The sequence below is a fragment of the Rhipicephalus microplus genome, chromosome 7, assembly GCF_043290135.1.
Source record: "Rhipicephalus microplus isolate Deutch F79 chromosome 7, USDA_Rmic, whole genome shotgun sequence".
Classification (NCBI taxonomy): Eukaryota; Metazoa; Arthropoda; class Arachnida; order Ixodida; family Ixodidae; genus Rhipicephalus; species Rhipicephalus microplus.
Window position 1 is genome coordinate 116,445,506 of NC_134706.1, and position 22,921 is coordinate 116,468,426.

Genomic DNA, 22,921 nt, shown 5'->3' on the forward strand with positions numbered 1-22,921 from the left:
ACGTTGAATAACGTGCCGATTGCTGGATTAGGAGGAGGCCCTGCTGGAGAGTAAAACAGTCATGAATTCGCTTATGGTGCAACTAATTACCACGTGCAGCAAGGCACACATCGGATGAAACACTAACTGGAAAGTCCTTAATGTATGTGTGATCAAGGAGCGCAGTCCAAGAACTAAGCCTTGGGCGGCTTCTCAATCATTTCAACCTACAAACAGGGTAACTACAGAAATTGGACAGGTTTATAAAAATGTAAATATAATCTTTACTGCCATATACACATATCGAACTGCTTGTTTCTACATTGAAAATTGTTTGCTCCAAAAGAATTAAGACCTTTCATGCCCAAAGCTCTACAAGTAACACTAGGTTACCGACACTTTATCCTGTTTCCATCTCTCAAATTTTGATGCTTTTTAGTATTCTGCCCATGAGGTGTGCCTAACTAGCTGTAAAAAATGGCTGCATAACTCCACAAAACATTTTTCAAGTGCTTATGCAATTAGGCACTTGGCATGTACGTATGGTCACTTAGGAACTATAGGTCGTTAGGTTTTCTTCACATTTCTTGTTAAAAAACTCTGGGCTATACTCAGACATTGGGGGGCAAACATATCATTCAGGAAAACCTATGAGAATCTATGTAAATAATGAATAATACACAGGAACTCTTATTACAGCACATATTGTAAAACAAGATAATTAAATTTTCATGTTCTATGAATACAATCATGCCAAAAGTGAGTCTTCTACACGAACAAATGTCGCACTGACATCACATTTTCCTCCTCATGAGTTTACACGTTTGGCTATTTTTGACAAGCTACATGCACTGTTATAGGATACTTTCCAACTTACTCATTCACCTACCAGGGTATCATATCATCTTGAATCAACCGTCATCGTACATTTGATCTTGAATTAGGTGACAAATTGAAAACTTATAAGGTTTTCCTTCGGTCTCCGTGCCTTTACGGCGCATTGAGTTGGACCACTAAAGTGTCGATAAGGAAAAAAGAAACATTTGTCAGGCTTGTTTGTAGGCATTCGACAATAAGTTTGTTTGCAAAACATATTGGGTGGATGCATGGGCATATTTCTGAATGGTTGTGTAAATTGATAAGATAAAGAACTATTTTCAAGGATGCGATGGTCAAAACTTATAACAAAAGGCAAGTATGTGGTTCGGATTTTTAATTTTGTAGTCAATATACAGGGCTGTTCAAGAAAATATTAACAGACAGCTGTACTCCCAAAATATCAAGAAGTTAGTAGGGACAATTACATAAGTAATATGTATACATTACGTTTATTATTTAGGACAGAAACATGACTTTACAAACACCAGCAACTACTTTCATTTATGAAAGTTTGCACCAATTAGTTACTGTATTTTCGGCAGGTGGATAAAATTATGTGCATTTCAGAAGGGATAACATCATTATGAGTAAAAGATGAGTAAATATTAGGTGATAGTAAAAAAAAGATGTTGTGGGGGTTGATAAGGAACAGACTAGGCCTACGAGCTTGGTACTAAACCTTGTAGTACACTAGAAGTTATGCTTCAAAGTGAGGAGTAATGGCCATTTACGAATAACAAGTGAGTACAACTTCATAGGTATATAATGCACTAAAATATTTAAATCCAAGCTATAGATTATTAGTTTCAAAGTGAATGTTTATGACAGACCTTACCAAAACTATTACCGAATTCTAGAACAACCCAATTTGTGAATGTTGGTTGCATCGAGAGTGTGGTATGTACAATTAATGAGTAACAAGAGTAGAAATAATTTACCTTTTTTTTTACTTTGAAGTGTAGTTTTCAATTCATGCTGAGGAGGGTAGTGTGCAGTATAGGGCAGTGTAAATGTATTCATTCACTGGAAAAAGACGCTTTGCCACAATATTATAATGCCACTGGTCTGGAATATTTTGGGAACCAGATTATGAGATTTGTGCATCATCAAAAAGTCTCGAATATTTTGGGAACCAGATTATGAGATTTGTGTGTCATCAAATAAAGTAGTCTTGCGACACCACCCACATTAGCTATCACTGAAATGTAAAGGCTACTTTGTGATTCTGGAAAGAAAGACTTGGGTGATCATTGCAGGAGACCGAAATTTTTCATGAATTTTTGTTAATAAAAGGTGCAGTGCATCATTTATTGGTTACTGAGATACCTAGCTACTAGTATTGCAGAATTATATGGAAAAAATTACTGCCATCAAAGACTAAAAAACATTGATAAGTATACAAGTCACCGCATAACAAAACAGAACACTTGTTTTCTAGAAGTGGGAAAACTGCTCAATGCATACAATGAACCGAACATTGACATCATTTTACTGGATTTTATCAATAATGAGGTCGCTCAAAAGGACTCCGCTAAATATTCTTATGCTGATATACTGGCGTGTGCTGGTCTGCTGCTATTATTACCATGTGCCACTTGTATAACAAGCTTGAGACAACGTATACTTGAACACATTATAACAAGCCATCCATTACAGTTCTTTATAACAGGCACCATTTCATGCGACATCACTGATGATCTGCCAGTCTTCGCAAAATCAAAGTCCGCTAACTAAACAACAAAAGTTGATCACACGTATAATTTTTCTAACAAAAAGTAGATTTCCATATTTTGGCAGCAAGACAAAAATGCCGAGAAATGCCTTCTCCAGGATCAACCGAGAAAAGATATAGTGCATAAATTACCATTCTGCAAACGCGCATGGCGGTTAGATGACACTGAGATCACTGTTACTTGTGCACGTAGGGAGGAAGACGCCGACAAAAATGGGGTTCTTTCTGGCCCTGCCAAGCTTCGAGTGGTCGCAGAGTTCCGAACTGCCACTACGCTCAAGGCGCTCCATAAGTTCATATGGCTCCGATCTCACTAACCATGTTTTGTCAACGATGTCGTTGAACTTAGGACGCTACCCCATGACCTTATATGTCGCAGTCGTGACACGGTGCATGTTAGCATACTGAAGCTATGGTATCGCACTTTGATCCTACCTTTGCCTTAGTCACCAGGATGGCTCCTCTTCACTCCTGGGGCACATCTTAGTGGTGAAGACGAGTTTCTGCGGTTGTTGCCGTGCGTGACATTGTAATCCTGTCGAATTGGCGCTACTCTGACTGCCAAGTCCTCACTGCTTTCCCAATAAATAGTCCTGCAACACTAGAAATGATTTCAAACTCAAACTGGGGTGGACTTCTCCACTATATCAATCACAAGGACAACATGTATAAAATTTGAGGCGTCACCTGCATGACATGAATCTCTAAGCGCGGTACAAGCAATGCAACGACTGCCTCCACAGAGTTTAGCAAATTTTGCTGCATGGCTATTTCAGTTCAGAAATAGCACAAGCCCACAACGACAATAAGGTGACGTGGAAAGTTATTGATTAGCCATCCATAAAGGAAAGAAATAGGTGGATAGTAACATTGTGGGAATTATCGTTTGTGATACCATCATGGTTGAAACTACCGCTATAAGAAATGTTCTTCGCGATCACTTTGAAAATGTAGGCAGTACGAACAACACAATATCATACAACAACACTCGTGCCTTCCACACACAAAAAAACTAGAAATCAATTTTCCTTTAACCATAAACCAATGAGAAAATAATAAATAGAACAATTCTTACACTAAAGACACCAAACCAGAAAGAGATGATAGTGTATCAGTTCCAATTGTAAAAGACCTATCTCAATTTCTGGCTGAGCCATTAACAAATGCCATCAATAATATTTTCGAATTGGCTTGGTTTCCCACAAAATAAATGTCGCCAAAGCAATAGGCATACTTAGGAAAGGTTGGAAAGAGAATTTTTGAATTATCGTCTCACCACCATAATGCCAGCACTGACGAAAGTTGTTTGAAAGAGAATGTACTGTAAAATCAACATTTTTTTTTTCATGAACCATATGTACACATTTGAGTAATATGACTTCAGAAGGAAAGAAATCAAAAGAATATATATATATATATATATATATATATATATAATCTCAAAAGTTTCACCTGCGTAACCAATGCTTTCTATGCATTGAAAAACAACAGACACACGAGCGAAAATTTTTAATACTTCCAGCAGGCCCTCCTGTCGAAATGTAGGAAGTATTAAAGATTTTCGTACGTTCTTTTTTTGTTTTATTGCGTGTATATATATATATATATATATATATATATATATATATATATATATATATATATATATATATATATATATATATCAGAGAAACAAGTGTATACCTTATTGAGTGCTTCTTTTTGCGTGTTTTGACACAATATTAATGAGATCAAACAGCCAATGATGCCAAGGAGTGTATAGGGTAAGTCATTAGGCCGAATGGTATATTGAATGTGAAGAAAGAGCCCACCCGCGGTGGTCTAGTGGCCAATTAAGGTACTCGGCTGCTCACCCGCAGACCGCGGGATCGAATCCCGGATGTGGCGGCTGTATTTCCGATGGAGGCGGAAATGTTGTAGGCCCGTGTGAAGATTTCGGTGCACGTTAATGAATCCCAGCTGGTCGAAATTTCCGGAGCCCTCCACTACGGCGTCTCTCATAATCGTGTGGTGGTTCTGAGACGTTAAACCTCAAAAATCAATCAATCAATGCGAAAAAATAACTTTTATTTCTTCACATTGACATTACGATTGGGTCTAATAACTTCCCCTATACAATTCCTGGCATTGTTGTCTGTTCTAAAAAGTACTTGTGCTCTAAAAAGTATTTGTGCTATCTTTGTACCCCGAACCAATCACCTTACTTCAAGTAATGATCTTGAAACGCAGTACTAGAAATAGAATAACGCAGTACTAGAAAGGCCTGGTAACACAACATTTCTTGATATCTACTTGAATTTATAGAAAAGATTTATTTTCTGCCAAACCGTACAGACAATATTTCAGAGAGGTACATTTCAGCTGAAGAACCGGGAAACTTCCATAGATAATACAACGCCTATTGTCAAAACCGATCACAAACTATGCACCAAATGCTTTCTGTTGGCTTATCCCAACACAGGAACACACAGAACAGGTATCTTTCCTAACAAATAAACAAAACCACTTGCTATCACATATACGAAAACCAGTACAACACATCATATTTCACGTCTTTCAAGTATCGGCCTTAACTCGGCCTGATAAGACCGTGTCATGGCACTGCAACATCTGGGAGCGCCACTGTGAGCCGCACTCTTTTATTAACCACTACCAAAAAAGGACACGACCAGTGCCGCAGGAAATCTGCTTCGCCGTGTGTTTCGATTTGGGACTCAAGATAACGGAGCAGTGTTTGCCTAAACTGCACTGAAAGCGGCCACTGCAGCCGTTGCCGACGGATGCATGCTCTGCAGCGGTTCCGCCAAAGGACGTACTCGCCCGCGGCGATTACCAGCCTCCCGATGGCACCCCGTGGGCACCGGCCTCTTGTGTAGTAGCGTGCGATCCGTAACCCTGGCATACACCTGTGGATAATCCTCCAAAAGGTCTTCGCTACTACACACGTTGCAACGGCATGAGCTGCAGTTTCGTTGCTACCGCAGTTGGGGCACCTAGCGTACTGTACTAGCCCCCACCTCTGTAAACGATCTAGGGTCGGCAAAATTCGCCACGCTCGTTGCCATTGAACATCTGCTACCTCTTTGGGTAGCCTGCCTGAGGTTAGCTCTACCCAGGGGAACGTTGGTGGTGGGCTACTTTCTGACGATCTGGCAGACACCAAAAGTTCGCACATCCGTGCTGGTGACACTTCTCTAGGTTCAAGGTCGGGATCCACAGTTGCGAGTTCCTGAAACAGTACTACGAGTGCTTTGAATGCGAAACGTTCATGGCACATATGCGTATTCATGAAAGGACACCGAAGTTTTATGAAACAATACTTATTCTTTACAAGCTACGCTCGGGAACGCGTTCCCGGTTTCAGGCACTCTATTCGTTTTGAAAGCGCGCGTCCCTCACGTGACTTATAACGTCAGATCCCTCTACGTCAATCGCGTCTCACTCTTTTGTTTTCTGTTTTCCTTAATTTGTCTTGCGGTTTCACACGAAATAAATAAAAAAGCAGCGTCGTTACAGCTCTCTTCCTTCAACTCACTTCATCGCCTGTAAAAAATCCGCTCCGGCGCCGCACTTGGCGCAGTTGAAGCTCTACGGGTCGCGTTAATACACGGCTCCGTGCGTTAATATCACTGCTTTTGTTTTCTTTTTCCGTATTATGATGCACAATTGAGATCTGCTTATAAAGGTGTACGTATCAAGGTCGCGCCTATGAAGCAATGTTAATCAACTTGTTTTTGCTGCTGTCGTCGCGCTTCTATTTTGTCTTATTTTGTGGTCGTAACTTGAGTTTCTTTGGGCAGTGCTGTAGTAGACGACACGCACGGTGCACCGTCACTATCAATCCCTCCATGATGTCTTCGAGAACCCTGGACACGGTGTGGGTGATCGGTGCATCAGCATAAACATTGCGATGACGAATATTCGCGGTGAGTGCAGTCGAGAACCCTGGATTCGGTGTGGGTGCTCGGTGCACGTATGATTGCGTAGAATATCTGAGCAATGTCTGGGCGAGTGGTAAAGCAATGCTCGCGTCTGTTTCTGGCAGATTACAGTCTGTACTCTACGCCTGCCGATGTGATGTTGACGAAGTCAATAAGTGGTCCGGCGACTAAGAAAGCAAATTGTGTGTGCTGAGCATGACACGGAAACTACTTAGCTCACGCCTGACTAACGTACTGGCATATGTATAACTGTAGTGGTGACAGATTACTACTTCCTCTCCCATAGTTGAGTACAAAATACTAAACATCGTTAAACACTTTTTTTAAACGCATACGCTGTGAGAGCAGTCGAGAACCCAAGATTTGGCATCGGCGCCCATGCATGAGAGAGTGCGTAGGATATCTTCAAATTCGGAGCTAGGGAAATGAAAGCACTTACTTTTTGAGGTGGTGCGTGCGCAATGGTGCCTTCCAGCATACACAGCAGTCATATGTGGTGTGTTCTTAGACGTTCAAAAGCACGGCTACTCTTTCGCTCTGCAGGGCGCAGAAAATCGACCGCGAATTATGTGCCCTGCCGGGCTTTATCTGCCTAGCTCACCCTCTCTTCGTTAGCGCATGCGTTTGTTTGCACATGCTGGATTTATATGGCCGGTCGATTTCGCATTATATTCATTCGAATACACATGAGAATGTTAAGTGCTCATGCATGTTCTTCACTATGATGTACTCATTCTACTGCACAGCCGCCTTTGTTTCATATGCGAAGCATTTCTTAGCGAAATTCGGCGAATTTCGGGATATCTATCAGGGCGCCTACGACTTTTAGCTCTCCTGGGCATTTGGATAACAGGATCTATATTAAAATTGGTATTTCATAACATGACTGTGTGACGAGCATAATAAATGACTATTCATAACATGAAAATCATCTTATTTATGTCATGATTTACATTTCCTGGTCTTGCTGCTCTTCTGGTGGTTTTGTTCTTATGACATACTGAAAACTGGTATAGCATGACATGACGTAAGTGGCAGATCTTAACGTGTAAATCATGACATGCATGTCATCTAACTCGTGACTACTCCCAACGTCCATGGTGCGCCCGCGGTCGTCTTGTTAGCTTCACATACACAAAGTTCAGTATTACGGGGCTTGAATGGATGATGAAGTTATATGACTGGTGCAAACATGATAATCATGAGATGCTTATCGCGTAAGAACACGACTACATGCTGCGCTCACGATGTGCTCATGACGGTTTAGCTAGCTTCACATGTACCGAATTTCGTATCACGTGACGTGAACAGACAGCAAAGGTAGATGACACGTCCAAACATAATAATCACGTCAGGCAAGCCATGCAAAAAATGACAACATGTTACGCCCATAGCGCACTTGCCGCCGTTTAACTAGCTCTACATATACCAAATGTGTCCAAACATGACAATAATGACACGGAATCCATGTAAGGCATACTTTACGTCCGCCTCGTAACGTTGTGCCTATCTTAAAGTGACATATCAACCTTCCTCCTTCGTACTTCGCATATTATCGATTCTCACTAGACACGAATCTGCAAATTTTTTTTCTTGCAATGAACAATCCAGTGCAGCTTCTGTTCTGCTAGGCTGTTCATAGAACCGGAGAGCAGAATGCCCGACAGACTTAGGAATCGATGCTGCCTGTACAGAATAAACGAGTTCCTCCTTTGCTACCAGCTGCTGCTTACCTCGTGTTGGCCGGCGCTTCAGCGTCGTGCCCTGCGTGCTCTGTGTGGCGGGTCCGCCGCACGATACAACACTTACACGGTCACGTTAAAGAAATAGACGGCTGTACAACCAATGCCGACACTTTTTTGTAGCAATAAAAGCTTTACTTCAAGGGCTGGCAATCGCTTCCACCATACATTTGCCATCCACTCTCCGCTACGGCGAGACATGGCACTGTGATTTATAAAAAAGTGCAGAGTTACTCTGAGAAAAGCTCGGTCCAATGGCATCAACTCATACTGCCGTCGCGTGGTCCGTTGGACATAAGGTAACAACACTGGTTCGAGAATTGGCATTCCTCCACGGGCTATCACCCCTTACGTACCTCTTCAGACAAAAGCACAAATTATCTTCAGGGCTCCTCAAGACTGGCCGATAAACCTACACCTGCACAATGAAGTTTTATTGGGAAGGTGCTAGTGAGCGCAATGTCTATATAAATATATATATATATATATATTTTTTCTTATTTAAGAGCACTATAAGTCCTTGCAGGCTGCTAAAGATATGAGAGGACATTATAATTTACTATTCAAAATGTTACTGAGAAACTTGAGCTAACTGACGATGAACTTGTCTTGTTGGGTCGAGCCTAATTGGTTCATTTGATAAATGTGCGAGGTGGAGAGAAAAGCTGGAGTACACCACTTTAAAACGATTTATACGTGGCGACACTGGCTGAAGGTTGGAAGTATACAAGGTGTGATCTTTTCATAAACGTTTGTACAAAAACATCAAGCGTGCGATTTCTTTTTCTGTTGACAACTTGATAAGAGTAGCTCTTCAAAGTAATGCGGTCACTAGCTGCATTTTCCCGTGTTACCTATAAGTAAACTTAATATTTATTTGTTCTAGGTATTTGTTGAAGCTCATCGACTATTTGAATGTGTGCATCACAAATGATACTGCACTCTAGTATTTAGCACACAGCTGATTCATATAGACCATCAGCTTTGTGTCAGGCCAGACATTTTTTAAGTTTTGCCTTAGAACGCCCCGATTACATTCCGCCAAACCACAAATTTTTTCAATAATCTCGTGCCAAGTTAGATTTAAAGTAATTGTAGTAACAATATAATTTATCTAAACTCAATGCTTAATTACTGCATTTTTATATTATGCATAAACAGCAGAGGCTCTTTGTTATTCAATGCGGGTATTTTCGTTAAAATTGATTTTCATGCCACATTTTGCACGCCATTTGTCAACTGTACACAAAGCTTACAAGCAAGACCTGGTTAACAACACTTTCTACACAAGGGGATAGCACAAGGTCATCTCTGAGTGGTGTCACATCGAAAAATATCACATAAACACAAAGCAAATGGGCAGGATTCAAGTCGCTCCCACACTTTTTTTACGACATGGCACAATATGTACGCACTGAACAGGAATGTGTACAACAGGCTGTGCATTGAAACCCCTCGCATGGCCTCATAACAGCTAGTCACTGTTTCTCCATGGGGCTTCAAATAATTACCACTAGAAAACTTTGCTATCAGTAAAACAAATTATAACTGCAAGAAAAATGTTATAAGTGCAAAAGTTCGCATGTGTTTCATATGTCTGTTAAAGTGATAGATGAAAACTGTATCCCTTTATTGAACTGATGCCAAAATGACCAACGACACCATTTCCCTTGCTTTTGTGCTTGGCTGGCAGTGTAACTCCAACCCAAGCCGACCATCGTCCTGTGGCCAAGTGCAGTTTCTTTGTGTCCTACGGTTTCTGAGCAAATTATTGAACTGCAGAGCAACATGAGGATAATGTTGAGCATGCATGCTACCTTCCTCCACATTCTTTGGCACAGGAAGAGAGGGGCATGGGCTCGTGCTCTCCATTTTTTATAGTTTCAGTTTTGTATACTCCAATGTAAGACCTAAGTGTCTCTGTAACAATTCGTCGTTGCCTGCAATCTAGTCACGATTCCTGTAAATACTTGCACCTATGTGGTGTGTTTTTCTGCACATACAAAGAAAATAAAATATTGGTGGCGTGAAATTCAGTTTCTTGCTACAATGTACTGTGTGCAGAGAAAGTGCCAATGTACTGACAATTTCAAAGGACAGTAACATATTTTATTATGTACCCAAGGAACAATCTGGAGGCTATCTTGGCATGAGTATGTTTAAGTCATGAAAAATTATGTCGTACACATTGCATGTTATTGATCCTTATGCACGTTCACAACACCCACATTTTCCAATTAGGTATTTGATAGTTATTAAAAATGCCCACATGTGATTTCTCTTCTAACCCATCCTACTCCTGGGCCCTTTCAATCTTCCAAACATTACCTAGGATGGTAATCTTACAAAACTACATTTCTCTTTGGTCATAATCTAAGAGCTAAGACTATGGTGCTGTGCTTGTTTCATTACCACAGTTAGTACTACAACCGACCCTGTATCAATTTTACACGTACACACACGGCCTTGACATTGTTTTCACTTACCTTGACACAACGTCAGATATTAGGTACCTACCCGGTATAAGTGACTTCTGCATACCTGAATTTTGATTTATTCGCCCATTTATTCATCATACCTCGAGGGTTCCAACAAAGGATCTTCCATGAGTGTTGGGGCACACCAAAGAAATGAGTGGTTGGGTTTGATGTAGCAAGTTTAACGATAGTATTCAAAGAATGATTTGGAACGGGAACTATATAGGTGATCAGGGCATGATAAGATGAAAGTGCATGACATTGTTGGGAACTATGCAGAAAAAAAAACTGATATATATAGTAGATTGGACAAATTGCAGATTTCTTAACTTATGGATGAATATAGTGAGAAAAATATTTGCTGAAATATTGATTTAGTTTTCTAGAGAAATGAGTTGAAAATTTGCAGAAATGTAGTTGTCTAGCACTTTTTCAGTGAGAGGTGTGTGACAGAAGCCATAATATAGGTATTCAAACTGAAACACTTGATATGCAAGAGCATACAGTTCACTAGGAGGTACCTGACACATTTTATTTACCTATAATAAAGACAAATAATTATGCTATTTTGATGGCTCTTATAAATTAATTGTACAGGCATGTTTTACTTCAATTGAAATAAAGTTTTATTCGCAGCTAGTCTGGCACGAAAGTGATGCTAAAGACATGTTTTGCTATCCATATTTACCAAGTAACCGATTGCAAGAATTTGTCCACTCAAAAATTATGACTGGTCCAAGACATGTCGATAGGTAGACGCCCTCCTAGATATATAGATGCCTTGCACTGAGCTAAATTGTGACATTTAATTAGTTGGGGTTAGAAAAGCACCGCATTAGGACAACAGTGATGAACAAATGCAGAAGAGCAACTTACTTACGTTGAATAACGTGCCCGATTGCTGGATTAGGAGGAGGCCCTGCTGGAGAGTAAAACAGTGATGAATTCGGTTATGGTGCGACTAATTACCACGTGCAGCAAGGCACACATCGGATGAAACATCAACTGGAAAGTCCTTAATGTATGTGTGATCGAGGAGCGCAGTCCAAGAACTAAGCCTTGGGCGGCTTCTCAATCATTTCAACCTACAAACAGGGTAACTACAGAAATTGGACAGGTTTACAAAAATCTAAATATAATCTTTACTGCCATATATACATATTGAACTGCTTGTTTCTACATTGAAAATTGTTTGCTCCAAAAGAATTGAGACCTTTCATGCCCAAAGCTCTACAAGTAACACTGCGTTACCGACACTTTATCCTGTTTCAATCTCTCAAATTTTGATGCTTTTGAGTATTCTGCCCATAAGATGTGCCTAACTAGCTGTAAAAAATGGCTGCATAACTCAACAAAACATTTTTCAAGTGCTTATGCAACTAGGCACTTGGCACGTACGTATGGTCACTTAGGAACTATAGGTCGTTAGGTTTTCTTCACATTTCTTGTTAAAAAACTCTGGGCTATGCTCAGACATTGGGGGGCAAACATATCATTCAGGAAAACCTATGAGAATCCATGTAAATAATGAATAATACACATGAACTCTTATTACAGCACATTTTGTAAAACAAGATAATTAAATTTTCATGTTCTATGAATACAATCATGCCAAAAGTGAGTCTGCTACACGAACAAATGTCGCACTGACATCACATTTTCCTCCTCATGAGTTTGCACGTTTGGCTATTTTTGACAAGCTACATGCACTGTTATAGGATACTTTCCAACTTACTCATTCACCTACCAGGGTATCATATCATTTCGAATCAACCGTCATCGTACATTTGGTCTTGAATTAGGTGACAAATTGAAAACTTATAAGGTTTTTCCTTCGGTCTCCGTGCCTTTACGGCGCATTGAGTTTGACCACTAAAGTGTCCATAAGGAAAAAAGAAACATTTGTCAGGCTTGTTTGTAGGCATTCGACAATAAGTTTGTTTGCAAAACATATTGGGTGGATGCATGGGCATATTTCTGAATGGTTGTGTAAATTGATAAGATAAAGAACTATTTTCAAGGATGGGATGGTCAAAACTTACAACAAAAGGCAAGCATGTGGTTCGGATTTCTAATTTTGTAGTCAATATACAGGGCTGTTCAAGAAAATATTAACAGACAGCTGTACTCCCAAAATATCAAGAAGTTACTAGGGACAATTACATAAGTATTATGTATACATTACGTTTATTATTTAGGACACAAACATGACTTTACAAACACCAACACCTACTTTCATTTATAAAAGTTTGCACCAGTTAGTTACTGTATTTTTGGTAGGTGGATAAAATTATGTGCATTTCAGAAGTGATAGCATCATTATGAGTAAAACATGAGTAAATATTAGGTGATAGTAAAGAAAAGATGCTGTGGGGGTTGTTAAGGAACAGACTAGGCCTACGAGCTTGGTACTGAACCTTGTAGTACACTAGAAGTTATGCTTCAAAGTGAGGAGTAATGGCCATTTAGGAATAACAAGCGAGTACAACTTTATAGGTATATAATGCACTAAAATATTTAAATCCAAGCTATAGATTATTAGTTTCAAAGTGAATGTTTATGACAGATCTTACCAAAACTATTACCGAATTCTAGAACAACCCAATTTGTGAATGTTGGTTGCATCGAGAGTGTGGTATGTACAAATAATGAGTAACAAGAGTAGAAATAATTTACCTTTTTTTTGACTTTGAAGTGTAGTTTTCAATTCATGCTGAGGAGGGTAGTGTGCAGTATAGGGCAGTGTAAATGTATTCATTCACTGGAAAAAGACGCTTTGCCACAATATTATAATGCCACTGGTCTGGAATATTTTGGGACCACCAGATTATGAGATTTGTGTGTCATCAAATAAAGTAGTCTTGCGACACCACGCACATTAGCTATCACTGAAGTGTAACGGCTACTTTGTGATTCTGGAAAGAAAGACACGGGTGATCATTGCAGGACACTGAAATTTTTCATGAATTTTTGTTAATAAAAGGTGCAGTGCATTATTTATTGGTTACTGAGATACCTAGTTACTGGTATTGCAGAGTTATATGAAAAAATTTACTGCCATCAAAGACTAAAAAACATTGATAAGTATACAAGTCACCGCATAACAAAACAGAACACTTGTTTTCTAGAAGTGGGAAAACTGCTCAATGAATACAATGAACCAAACATTGACATCATTTTACTGGATTTTATCAATAATGAGGTCGCTCAAAAGGACTCCGCTAATTATTCTTATGCTGACTTGCTGGCGTGTGCTGGTCTGCTGCTATTATTACCATGTGCCACTTGTATAACAAGCTTGAGACAACATATACTTGAACACATTATAACAAGCCATCCATAACAGTTCTTTATAACAGGCACCATTTCATGCGACATCACTGATCATCTGCCAGTCTTCGCAAAATCAGAGTCCGCTAACTAAACAACAAAAGTTGATCACACGCATAATTTTTATAACAAAAAGTAGATTTCCATATTTTGGCAGCAAGACAAAACTGCCGAGAAATGCCTTCTCCAGGATCAAATAAGAAAAGATATAGTGCATAAATTACCATTCTGCAAATGCGCATGGCGGTTAGATGACACTGCGATCACTGTTACTTGTGCACGTAGGGAGGAAGACGCCGACAAAAATGGAGTCCTTTCTGGCCCTGCCAAGCTTCGAGTGGTCGCAGAGTTCCCAACGGCCACTACGCTCAAGGCGCTCCATAAGTTCATATGGCTCCGATCTCACTAACCATGTTTTGTCAACGATGTCGTTGAACTTAGGACGCTATCCCATGACCTTAGATGTCGCAGTCGTGACACGGTGCATGTTAGCATACTGAAGCTATGGTATCGCACTTTGATCCTACCTTTGCCTTAGTCACCAGGATGGCTCCTCTTCACTCCTGGGGCACATCTTAGTGGTGAAGACGAGTTTCTGCGGTTGTTGCTGTGCGTGACATTGTAATCCTGTCGAATTGGCGCTACTCTGACTGCCAAGTCCTCACTGCTTTCCCAATAAATAGTCCTGCAACACTAGAGTTGATTTCAAATTCAAACTGGGGTGGACTTCTCCACTATATCAATCACAAGGACAACATGTATAAAATTTGAGGCGTCACCTGCATGACATCAATCTCTAAGCGCAGTACAAGCAATGCAACGACTGCCTCCACAGAGTTTAGCAAATTTTTCTGCATGGCTATTTCAGTTCAGAAATAGCACAAGCCCACAACGACAATAAGGTGACGTGGAAAGTTATTGATTAGCCATCCATAAAGGAAAGAAATAGGTGGATAGTAACATTGTGGGAATTATCGGTTGTGATACAATCATGGTTGAAACTACCGCTATAAGAAATGTTCATCGCGATCACTTTGCGAATGTAGGCAGTACGAACAACACAATATCATACAACAACACTCGTACCTTCCTCACACAAAAAAAACTTTGAAATCAATTTTTCTTTAATTGTAAACCAATGAGAAAATAATAAATAGAAAAATTCTTACACTAAAGACACCAAACCAGAAAGAGATGATAGTGTATCAGTCCCAATTGTAAAAGACCTATCTCCATTTCTAGCTGAGCCATTAACAAATGCCATCAATGATATTTTCGAATTGGCTTGGTTTCCCTCAAAATAAATGTCACCAAAGCAATAAGCATATTTAGGAAATGTTGGAAAAAGAATTTTTGAATTATCGTCTCACCACCATAATGCCAGCACTGACGAAAGTTGTTTGAAAGAGAATGTACTGTAGAGTCAACGTTTTTTTTTTCATGAACTATATGTACACATTTGAGTAATATGGCTTCAGAAGGAAAGAAATAAAAAAAAAATATATATATATATATATATATATATATATATATATATATATATATATATATATATATATATATATATATATATATATATATATATATATATATATATATATATATATATATATATATATATATATATATATATATATCATCTCAAAAGTTTCCCTTGCTTTTCACCCTTGCACCATTTCCCTTGCTTTTGTGCTTGGCTGGCAGAGCAACTCCAAACCAAGCCGACTATCGTTCCGTGGCCAAGTGCGATTTCTTTGTGTCCCACGGCTTCTGATCAAATAATGAAATAATGAACTGAGGAGCAACATGGTGATGTTGCTGAGCATGAGAGGAAGGGGCATTGCCTCATTTTCTTCATTTTTCAGTTGTGTAGACTCCAATTAGTCTCTGTCACAGTTTGTAATTGGCTGCAATTGAGGCACGTTTTGTGAAAACAATTGCACTTATTCTGGCGTGCTTAACTGCACATACAAAAAATACGTAATGGTGGCATGAAAATTTTGTTTCTTGCTACAGTTGTACTGTGTGCAGAACAAGTGCCAGCCAATTGGCCATTTTAAAGGACAGTAACATATTTTATTATTTATTCAAGAAGTAATCTGGAGGCCGTCTGGACATCTGTACGTTTTAGTCGTAAAAAGTCTGTCGTACACTTACTATGTTATGGCTTACTATACCCCTTCACAACACCCACATTTTACAATATTATATCATAGCCTTTAGCAATGCTCACATGTGATTTCTTTTGTACAACATCCTGCTCCTGGGTCATTTCAATCTTCCAAGCATAACCAAGGAATGTAATCCTACAAAACTATCTTTCTCTTTAGTTGTAGCCTAAGAACTACAACTTTGGTGCTGTGCTTTTTTCATTAACGCAGCTAGTAATTGCAACCAACCCTGTATCAATCTTACATGAACACACCCGGTTTTGACCTTGTTTTCATTTACCCTGACACAAGGTCGGATATTAGGTACCTACCCGGTATGAGTGATTTCAGCATACCTGCATTATGATTTATTTACCTATTTATTCATGATACCATGAAGGTTCCAATGTCGGAGGTTCCATGAGTGGTGGGCACACCGAAAAAATGGCTGGTTGGGTTAGATTTCGCACTTTTACAGATAGTATTCAACGATCACCTTGGAACAGGAAATATTAGGGCAATACATTGTTGGGAACTATGCAAAAAAAAAAAAACACCGATAAGTAGTAGAATATGGACACACTATAGAATAGCAGCATTATGGATGAATGTTGTAGAAAACCATTTGTTGGAATATTGATATTGTTTTCTGGGGTAATCAAGTTAGAATCTGCAGAAAAATGGTTGTCTAGCACTTTTGCAGTGAGAGGTTCACGGCATATGTATGTTCATGAAACGACACAAGATTTCCAAAACAACACCCATTCTTTAAAGACTCTGCTCAGAAACACATTCCCGGTTTCAGGCACTCTATTCGTTCTCGAAGCCCGCGCGCCTCACCTGACACAGAACGTCAGATCCCGTTACGTCAATCACGTCTCACTTTTTCGTTTTCTTTGATTTTTCTTACGATTTTCCAATAAATGGAAAAAAGAAAACAAGCTCAGGGTTGCAGCTCCATTTCCTTCGACTCACTTCATCGCCTGTAATAAACCTGCTCCTGTGCCACACTTGGCACAGCTGAATGCCTATCGGTGACATTTTATCACCGTGTTTTTGTTTTTTTGTGTGTGTGTATTTGAGCACATGCAAACTTGATATCCGAATATAAAAGTGTATGCATCAAGAGCGGGGCCCCCGAGTTATATTACTAAGCTTGTTTTGGTGCTGTGGGCGCGCTTCTATTTTATCTAAATTTGTGGTCTTCGGATGAGCCTCTTTGGGTACTGCTGTCGACCAGAATTAAGGAACATCGTGAAATCTGAATACCCCTCACCTCAACTCTAAAGAATTTTGGTATGGGAGCAATTTAATTGTGCCAACCGAGCCTCATTAAATGTGAGGCCCACGGGACGGCTTTAAACCCTCCCGCAGTAGAGTACCTAGTACTCTAAATGATTACCCACTTTTTCTAAACACATGACCAGAATGACCATGTGCTTAATGTCTTACTGAAAGCAATAAATTTTTCCAAACATGACCAGAATACACTGTGAGTGGAGTTGAGAACCCTGGATTCGGTATGGGTGATCGGTGCCCCTGCACGAATGATTGCGTACGCTATCTGAGCAATGTCTGGGAGGGTGGAAAAGTAAGAGCAGTACTTGTTGATGTGCTTTCTTTGCTTGAAAAAAAAATAAATAAATGCTGGGCGATTCTGAATAGAATGTTCTACGAAGGGGGATCACATTGATCCCCCTTCGTGGTCAATACATATCAATACAATACACTGATCAATACATTTAATGGCAAGACCATGAAATGTATATCATGACATTCATGACAAACATGTCAAGATTTTTATGTTATGACTAGTCAAATATTTTCTTCAACAGTGATGTTATGCCATACTAAGTTTGATATCGATACCATTATCGAAATGGTCAGGAGAGCTAAAAGTCGTAGGCGGCTACATAGATAAATAGATATGCTCAAAGTCGCCGAAGTTCGCTAAGAAATATTTTGCATTTAAATGTGACTGACCGATTTTAGACGTATTTTCATGCTGTTGCCCCACAGTGATTATGCCGGGCCTTTGAATGTTTCGATCACATGGTCTCCCCCCTCATCCCCCGCTGATGTTGAGCTCACCTACTTTCATGGAGTGCGCCGCATTCCTGTGGCAAATTGAGTGACCCTACTCTCAGTGCTCTGTCTCCCACTGCCTTGCCTCTCTACTCCTGTTTTCTCAATGGAATATCGCCATTAGACGATGTGATGGTGGCACCTACCCGTGACTTGGCATCCTACAAATTATGGCCTCCGAAATTGCGTGCGGACACCCCATGCTTGTTATATCAGAGGCCATCCTTTCCTTTTCCAAGATCACTGCCAGATGGCGCTCATGTCTCGCACAGCGCCCCCAGAATATCGTTTACCGATTTTCTCGCGTGAAACATCAAATAAACCTTTCATTCACTCTTTCCAGACAGAAGACTATCGTCTTTCGGCGACCTTTGCAGTGAAACATGCGGATACGGGGCCAATTTTTATTTAAGAATGAATCAAAAGATAAAAGCGTAGTTACCGTGTTGCTTTTCATGAAACTGGTAAAGTTTGTTATTTATGTTGCTTCACGGATAATAAAACTAAGGCTTGATTGTTTGAGTCCAAGCTCTTCAGACACTCGACAAGCAGCAAACCCATTGACATTGATTGCGTTTCGGTCGACATTGTGCCGTGGTAGTTTTCTTTGATCGACATTGCGCAGCAGCGTTTTAAATCAGCTTTGATATACCAATGCAAGTTTGTGTGCCAGACCAATTCCTCGTAGAGAAAAAAAAAGTTATGCATGCGACATCCCCAGCGTGACTCTATGCTTGTTCTTGAAGCCGTTTTAACCCGATAACGTTAAAAAGCTTGTCTCACCGAAGTTCTATCTTCAATGATTCTGAGCTCAAGATCATTATCCTGTGCATCACCAAAACCGAGAAAGATACAAATAAAATAAATAAAAAAATTCGAGTCCGAGTTAGGATCAAAGCCAGGTCGTTTGAGTGGCAGGCAGCTAGCGTTGAGTAGAACCTTTAACAGTGGCACACACGCTGGGGGATTGGGCGAAAACCGGGTAGTTTTTTTAAAAAGAAATTCTTCATTATAAGATCAAATGTCGTCTACTTAAAGATGAAAGAAGTAATAATGTAACAAAACTGTAATAGTAACTAGTATAACACAGATAGTAACGCTGTTTTTTGTAATTTGAGCAACAAAGAATTAGGAAATAAAATAACGCACTTTAGAAAATAGGACTATCAGTTTGCTCTACAATCTAAATCACTTTGAACTTTGAATAAACTCCTCCAAAACATCGGCAACAGTCCTGTCACTGTGGTCAAGGGACAAAGCCTAAAACGAAAGCACATTTGTCACATTTTGATATAGTCCAAGGAGTTGGCAGAAAACACCTATAGTGCTTTTTTTTCCTGTAAAGTCAAGTATCTGTTGCATGAAGTGAGATAATGTTCGGTTGTGTTGTGTACTCTGCAAAAACAGCACTTAAGGGAAGCTTCCAGACTAGCTCTGTGTAAATAAAAATCTAGATATGGAGTCTGACAACGTAGTCTAGTGATTTCAACTTCAAGTTGTCTTGTTTGACAGACTATTGAAACGTTGTCTGAGGTGCTGAAATTGTAGTGCGACTATTAATAATGAAGCTGAAAATTCTTCTCACATCATTTTTCTCTTTATTCTAGAATTGGTTGCCGGCAACACATGAGTAACCGGGCCATTCAAAGATGCCTTTGATAGGGAATCCAACCGCCATTTTATTCAGAAATAGGCCCTTATATCCTGGAAGCCAACCTAACTTAATCAAATTTATATGTAGATGAATTAAGGATTTGAATGCACTGAGAATGTGTGAGTCCAAATTTGCTGAGAGGGAGGAACACGTTGATAAAGAATCGGTGAAAATTACCGCAGAACTTGTTGATGCTTTAATTTGTGGAGTGCTAGAGTTATCGCTAAAAGTTCTGTCTGTTACAAAGATGGGCACAAAATCTGGAAGGCGATAAGAAAAAGACCAATCTTTCTTCACCTTGGGAAGTATCAGTTGCAATAACTGTCTTTATTGGCATATGTGCCAAGCAACAACTTAAAATCGAGTTTAAAAATTGATACGCATAAGTTTAGCATTTCTTGGAAATATGTCATTGTATTATTGTATATAGTTAATGTTATTACTCACTGAAGTCACATCACCAATTTGAACATTTAGTGGGTCAAGAAGACTTTGTATAGTTAAAATTGGAGACATACAAAATCTCAGTCAGTATGATCCAAAAAGTAAGTCCAAACCGGACATAAAAATAGTTCCTGAATGTCTTGCAGCGGATTCATACAGACTTAGATTGGCTGCACCGCTAACAATGTAAACCTTATAGCAAGTGAGGGTACCTGAGCTTCCGAATAGAAAACTCTGATTGCTACGAATTTAGGAAGACCTAAACATAGCCTCAACACAGGGGTGTAGCCAAAAATGTTTTTTTTTTGGGGGGGGGGGGGGGGGGAGCACCACCTTGATTTCGGGAGGGGCACCCCCTTAAAATGGCCTTTTTCCTCTTTACGCCATGGCGAAAAAAAAAATTCAGGGTGCCTGGTGTGCAACTTCCTGGCTACTCCCCTGCCTCAACCGGCTTGGTTTTTTTTTATCATTATGAGAGGATGAAGCGTACAAGCAGGCACCCTGGTATATAACATAGTACACGCAAACTCTACAATCGAACAAATATACATGCAATATATATTGATAGGAGCGTTTGTCCGCCCATACCCATCCAACTAGTTCGTTTCCTTAATAATCCAACCACGTGAATACCCTTTTCTGCGGTATACTGAATGAGATTTTTGCAAGACACAGATTGGTCAGTTATCCGTGTTCTCAGATTTGGGTGCACGTTAAAGAACCCCAGGTGGTCAAAATTTCCGGAGTCCTCCACTACGGCGTCTCTCATAATCATATGGTGGTTTTGGGACGTTAAACCCCACAAATCAATCAGATTGGTCAGTTATTACACCAAAATATTTCACATCATCTACTTCTGGAATATACTTGCCAGATGATAATAGACTGTTCTGTGAACAGGGTCATTTAAAGGGAATGACAGTAAATGGCATTTACTAACCTTGAAATACAAATGTATAATAATCAAGCCAACTTTTTAGGGCTGACAAGTAATATGGTATGTAGCTTGTGAATATCATCTGCTGAAAAAAAAAAAAAAAGCAATGCCATCAGCATACACATGTGTTCATATGTAATAGAGCTAATTAAGGATGTTAAATAACTCCGGGTAAACCACTGCTCCTTGCGGAACGCCTTTTGTTATCGCATACATAGAAGATGAGATGCCGCTTCGGAAACAGTAGAAGCAGGTGTTTTAGGCGGCTGCTTTTTTTTTCCTTTAAAGCATAATATTGTTGGTAATATGTACAGTGAAAATAACTACTTCTTGGAAATGCAGTGAAAGTAACGTTCATGCTTTACAAACACACGTGTCCTGTATACATGCTTCGCAATAAAGCGTGCATTGCCATCGGGCGTCAGAACATGCAAGTAATTGTTATAATGACTTCATGCACAGTTTAAAGCCGGCCACCTACAACACACGTTGCTGCACCTATTCCTTCAATAAGTCCACATAGTTGGTGCATAGCTTATAATTCGAAAAGAATTCACGCAAACATGGTTTAAAGCATGCTACACATAACACAAAGCGCAGCTGCAGCTTAAGCTATAGCTTATGCGCTGGCAAAGGCCTCCGATCGTTTACCGATCACTCTGTAGTAATCTGCGATTTAAACTTCTCGAGTAACGTCATACAATAATAAGTACGCGCGAAGTGATTGACAGGGGCAGGATATCGCGTTCAGCTCTTAAAGACAAATTACACCGGTTTTTTGTTTTGTTTTTTTTAATCAACGCTAATATCGCGCGCTTCGCACTGTGTTCGTGTTGAACGAGCTTGGTACGAACTAGTGTGCCTCGGAAGCTCAGGCTAGAGTTACTGTATATGGTACCTTTTAAAGCTAGCTTATAAAGTAACTCTATAGCTCAGGCTATCCTAACGTAGCACCATGAGAGGCAAATTTGTGTGATTTCAATAAATCATTTGTTAGTCTAAGATTATCCTGTCTTTTTTTACTCTCGAATCTCGTTACCAGCGCAGTTTAAGTTCTCAGAATAACATTTCACAACTACTTACATATGTCAAGCTGGGGGAAAAAAACAAACAAAAAAAAACGATGAGAGCCGTACGGGGAAGCCAACGGTCAACAGAGAGCACTGACTGCGTGTAAAAATTTCAAACCACGCGCCAGAAGACTATTATTACCATAACTTACTGCGGTTTGCTGCTAATAGATACAAGTTTAAACAAGCTAAATCATCTCGTAAATAAATATAACAGTAATTATAAATAAGGTAGAAAGGTAAAAGCTGCTTTTTTAAACATTGTCGCAAAAAACTACTTCAGGCATGGCACAAAGAGTCATCGCCTAGTTTTTTTTAAATTGCCATTTTGCTGTGACAAACAAGTTTTTATTTTTTTTCTCAGCGCTTCGTGTTTTTGTGGAAGTAAGAAAGCTCATTTTGAAATTGTGTTTGAAATTATATTTTATGAAATGGTTGAAGCGGAAGCTCTGAAGCAGAGAGCAGCGCCGTAGCGCTTCCGCTCATCTGTCTAGCGATTGT

The 22,921-nt window shown here is 39.6% G+C and overlaps 1 long non-coding RNA gene across 25 annotated transcripts in view; it reads right to left on the reverse strand.

Annotated features, from left to right (window-relative positions):
• Positions 1–14,848, reverse strand: part of LOC142767599 (uncharacterized) — a 63,081-nt gene extending 48,233 nt beyond the window's left edge. For 6 of the 25 annotated variants that reach the window (XR_012885027.1, XR_012885029.1, XR_012885026.1 and 3 more), the window contains exons 1-5: positions 14,608–14,836; positions 11,631–11,672; positions 3,026–3,191; positions 869–992; positions 3–43 (exon numbers count right to left, since the gene is read on the reverse strand). This is a non-coding gene — a long non-coding RNA (uncharacterized LOC142767599). Of the gene's footprint in view, positions 1–2; positions 44–868; positions 993–3,025; positions 3,192–11,626; positions 11,673–12,485; positions 13,666–14,607 lie in introns of all 25 variants that reach the window. The other 19 variants (XR_012885019.1, XR_012885017.1, XR_012885028.1 and 16 more) reach the window with 12 other exon arrangements.
• Positions 14,849–22,921: the final 8,073 nt, after the last annotated feature.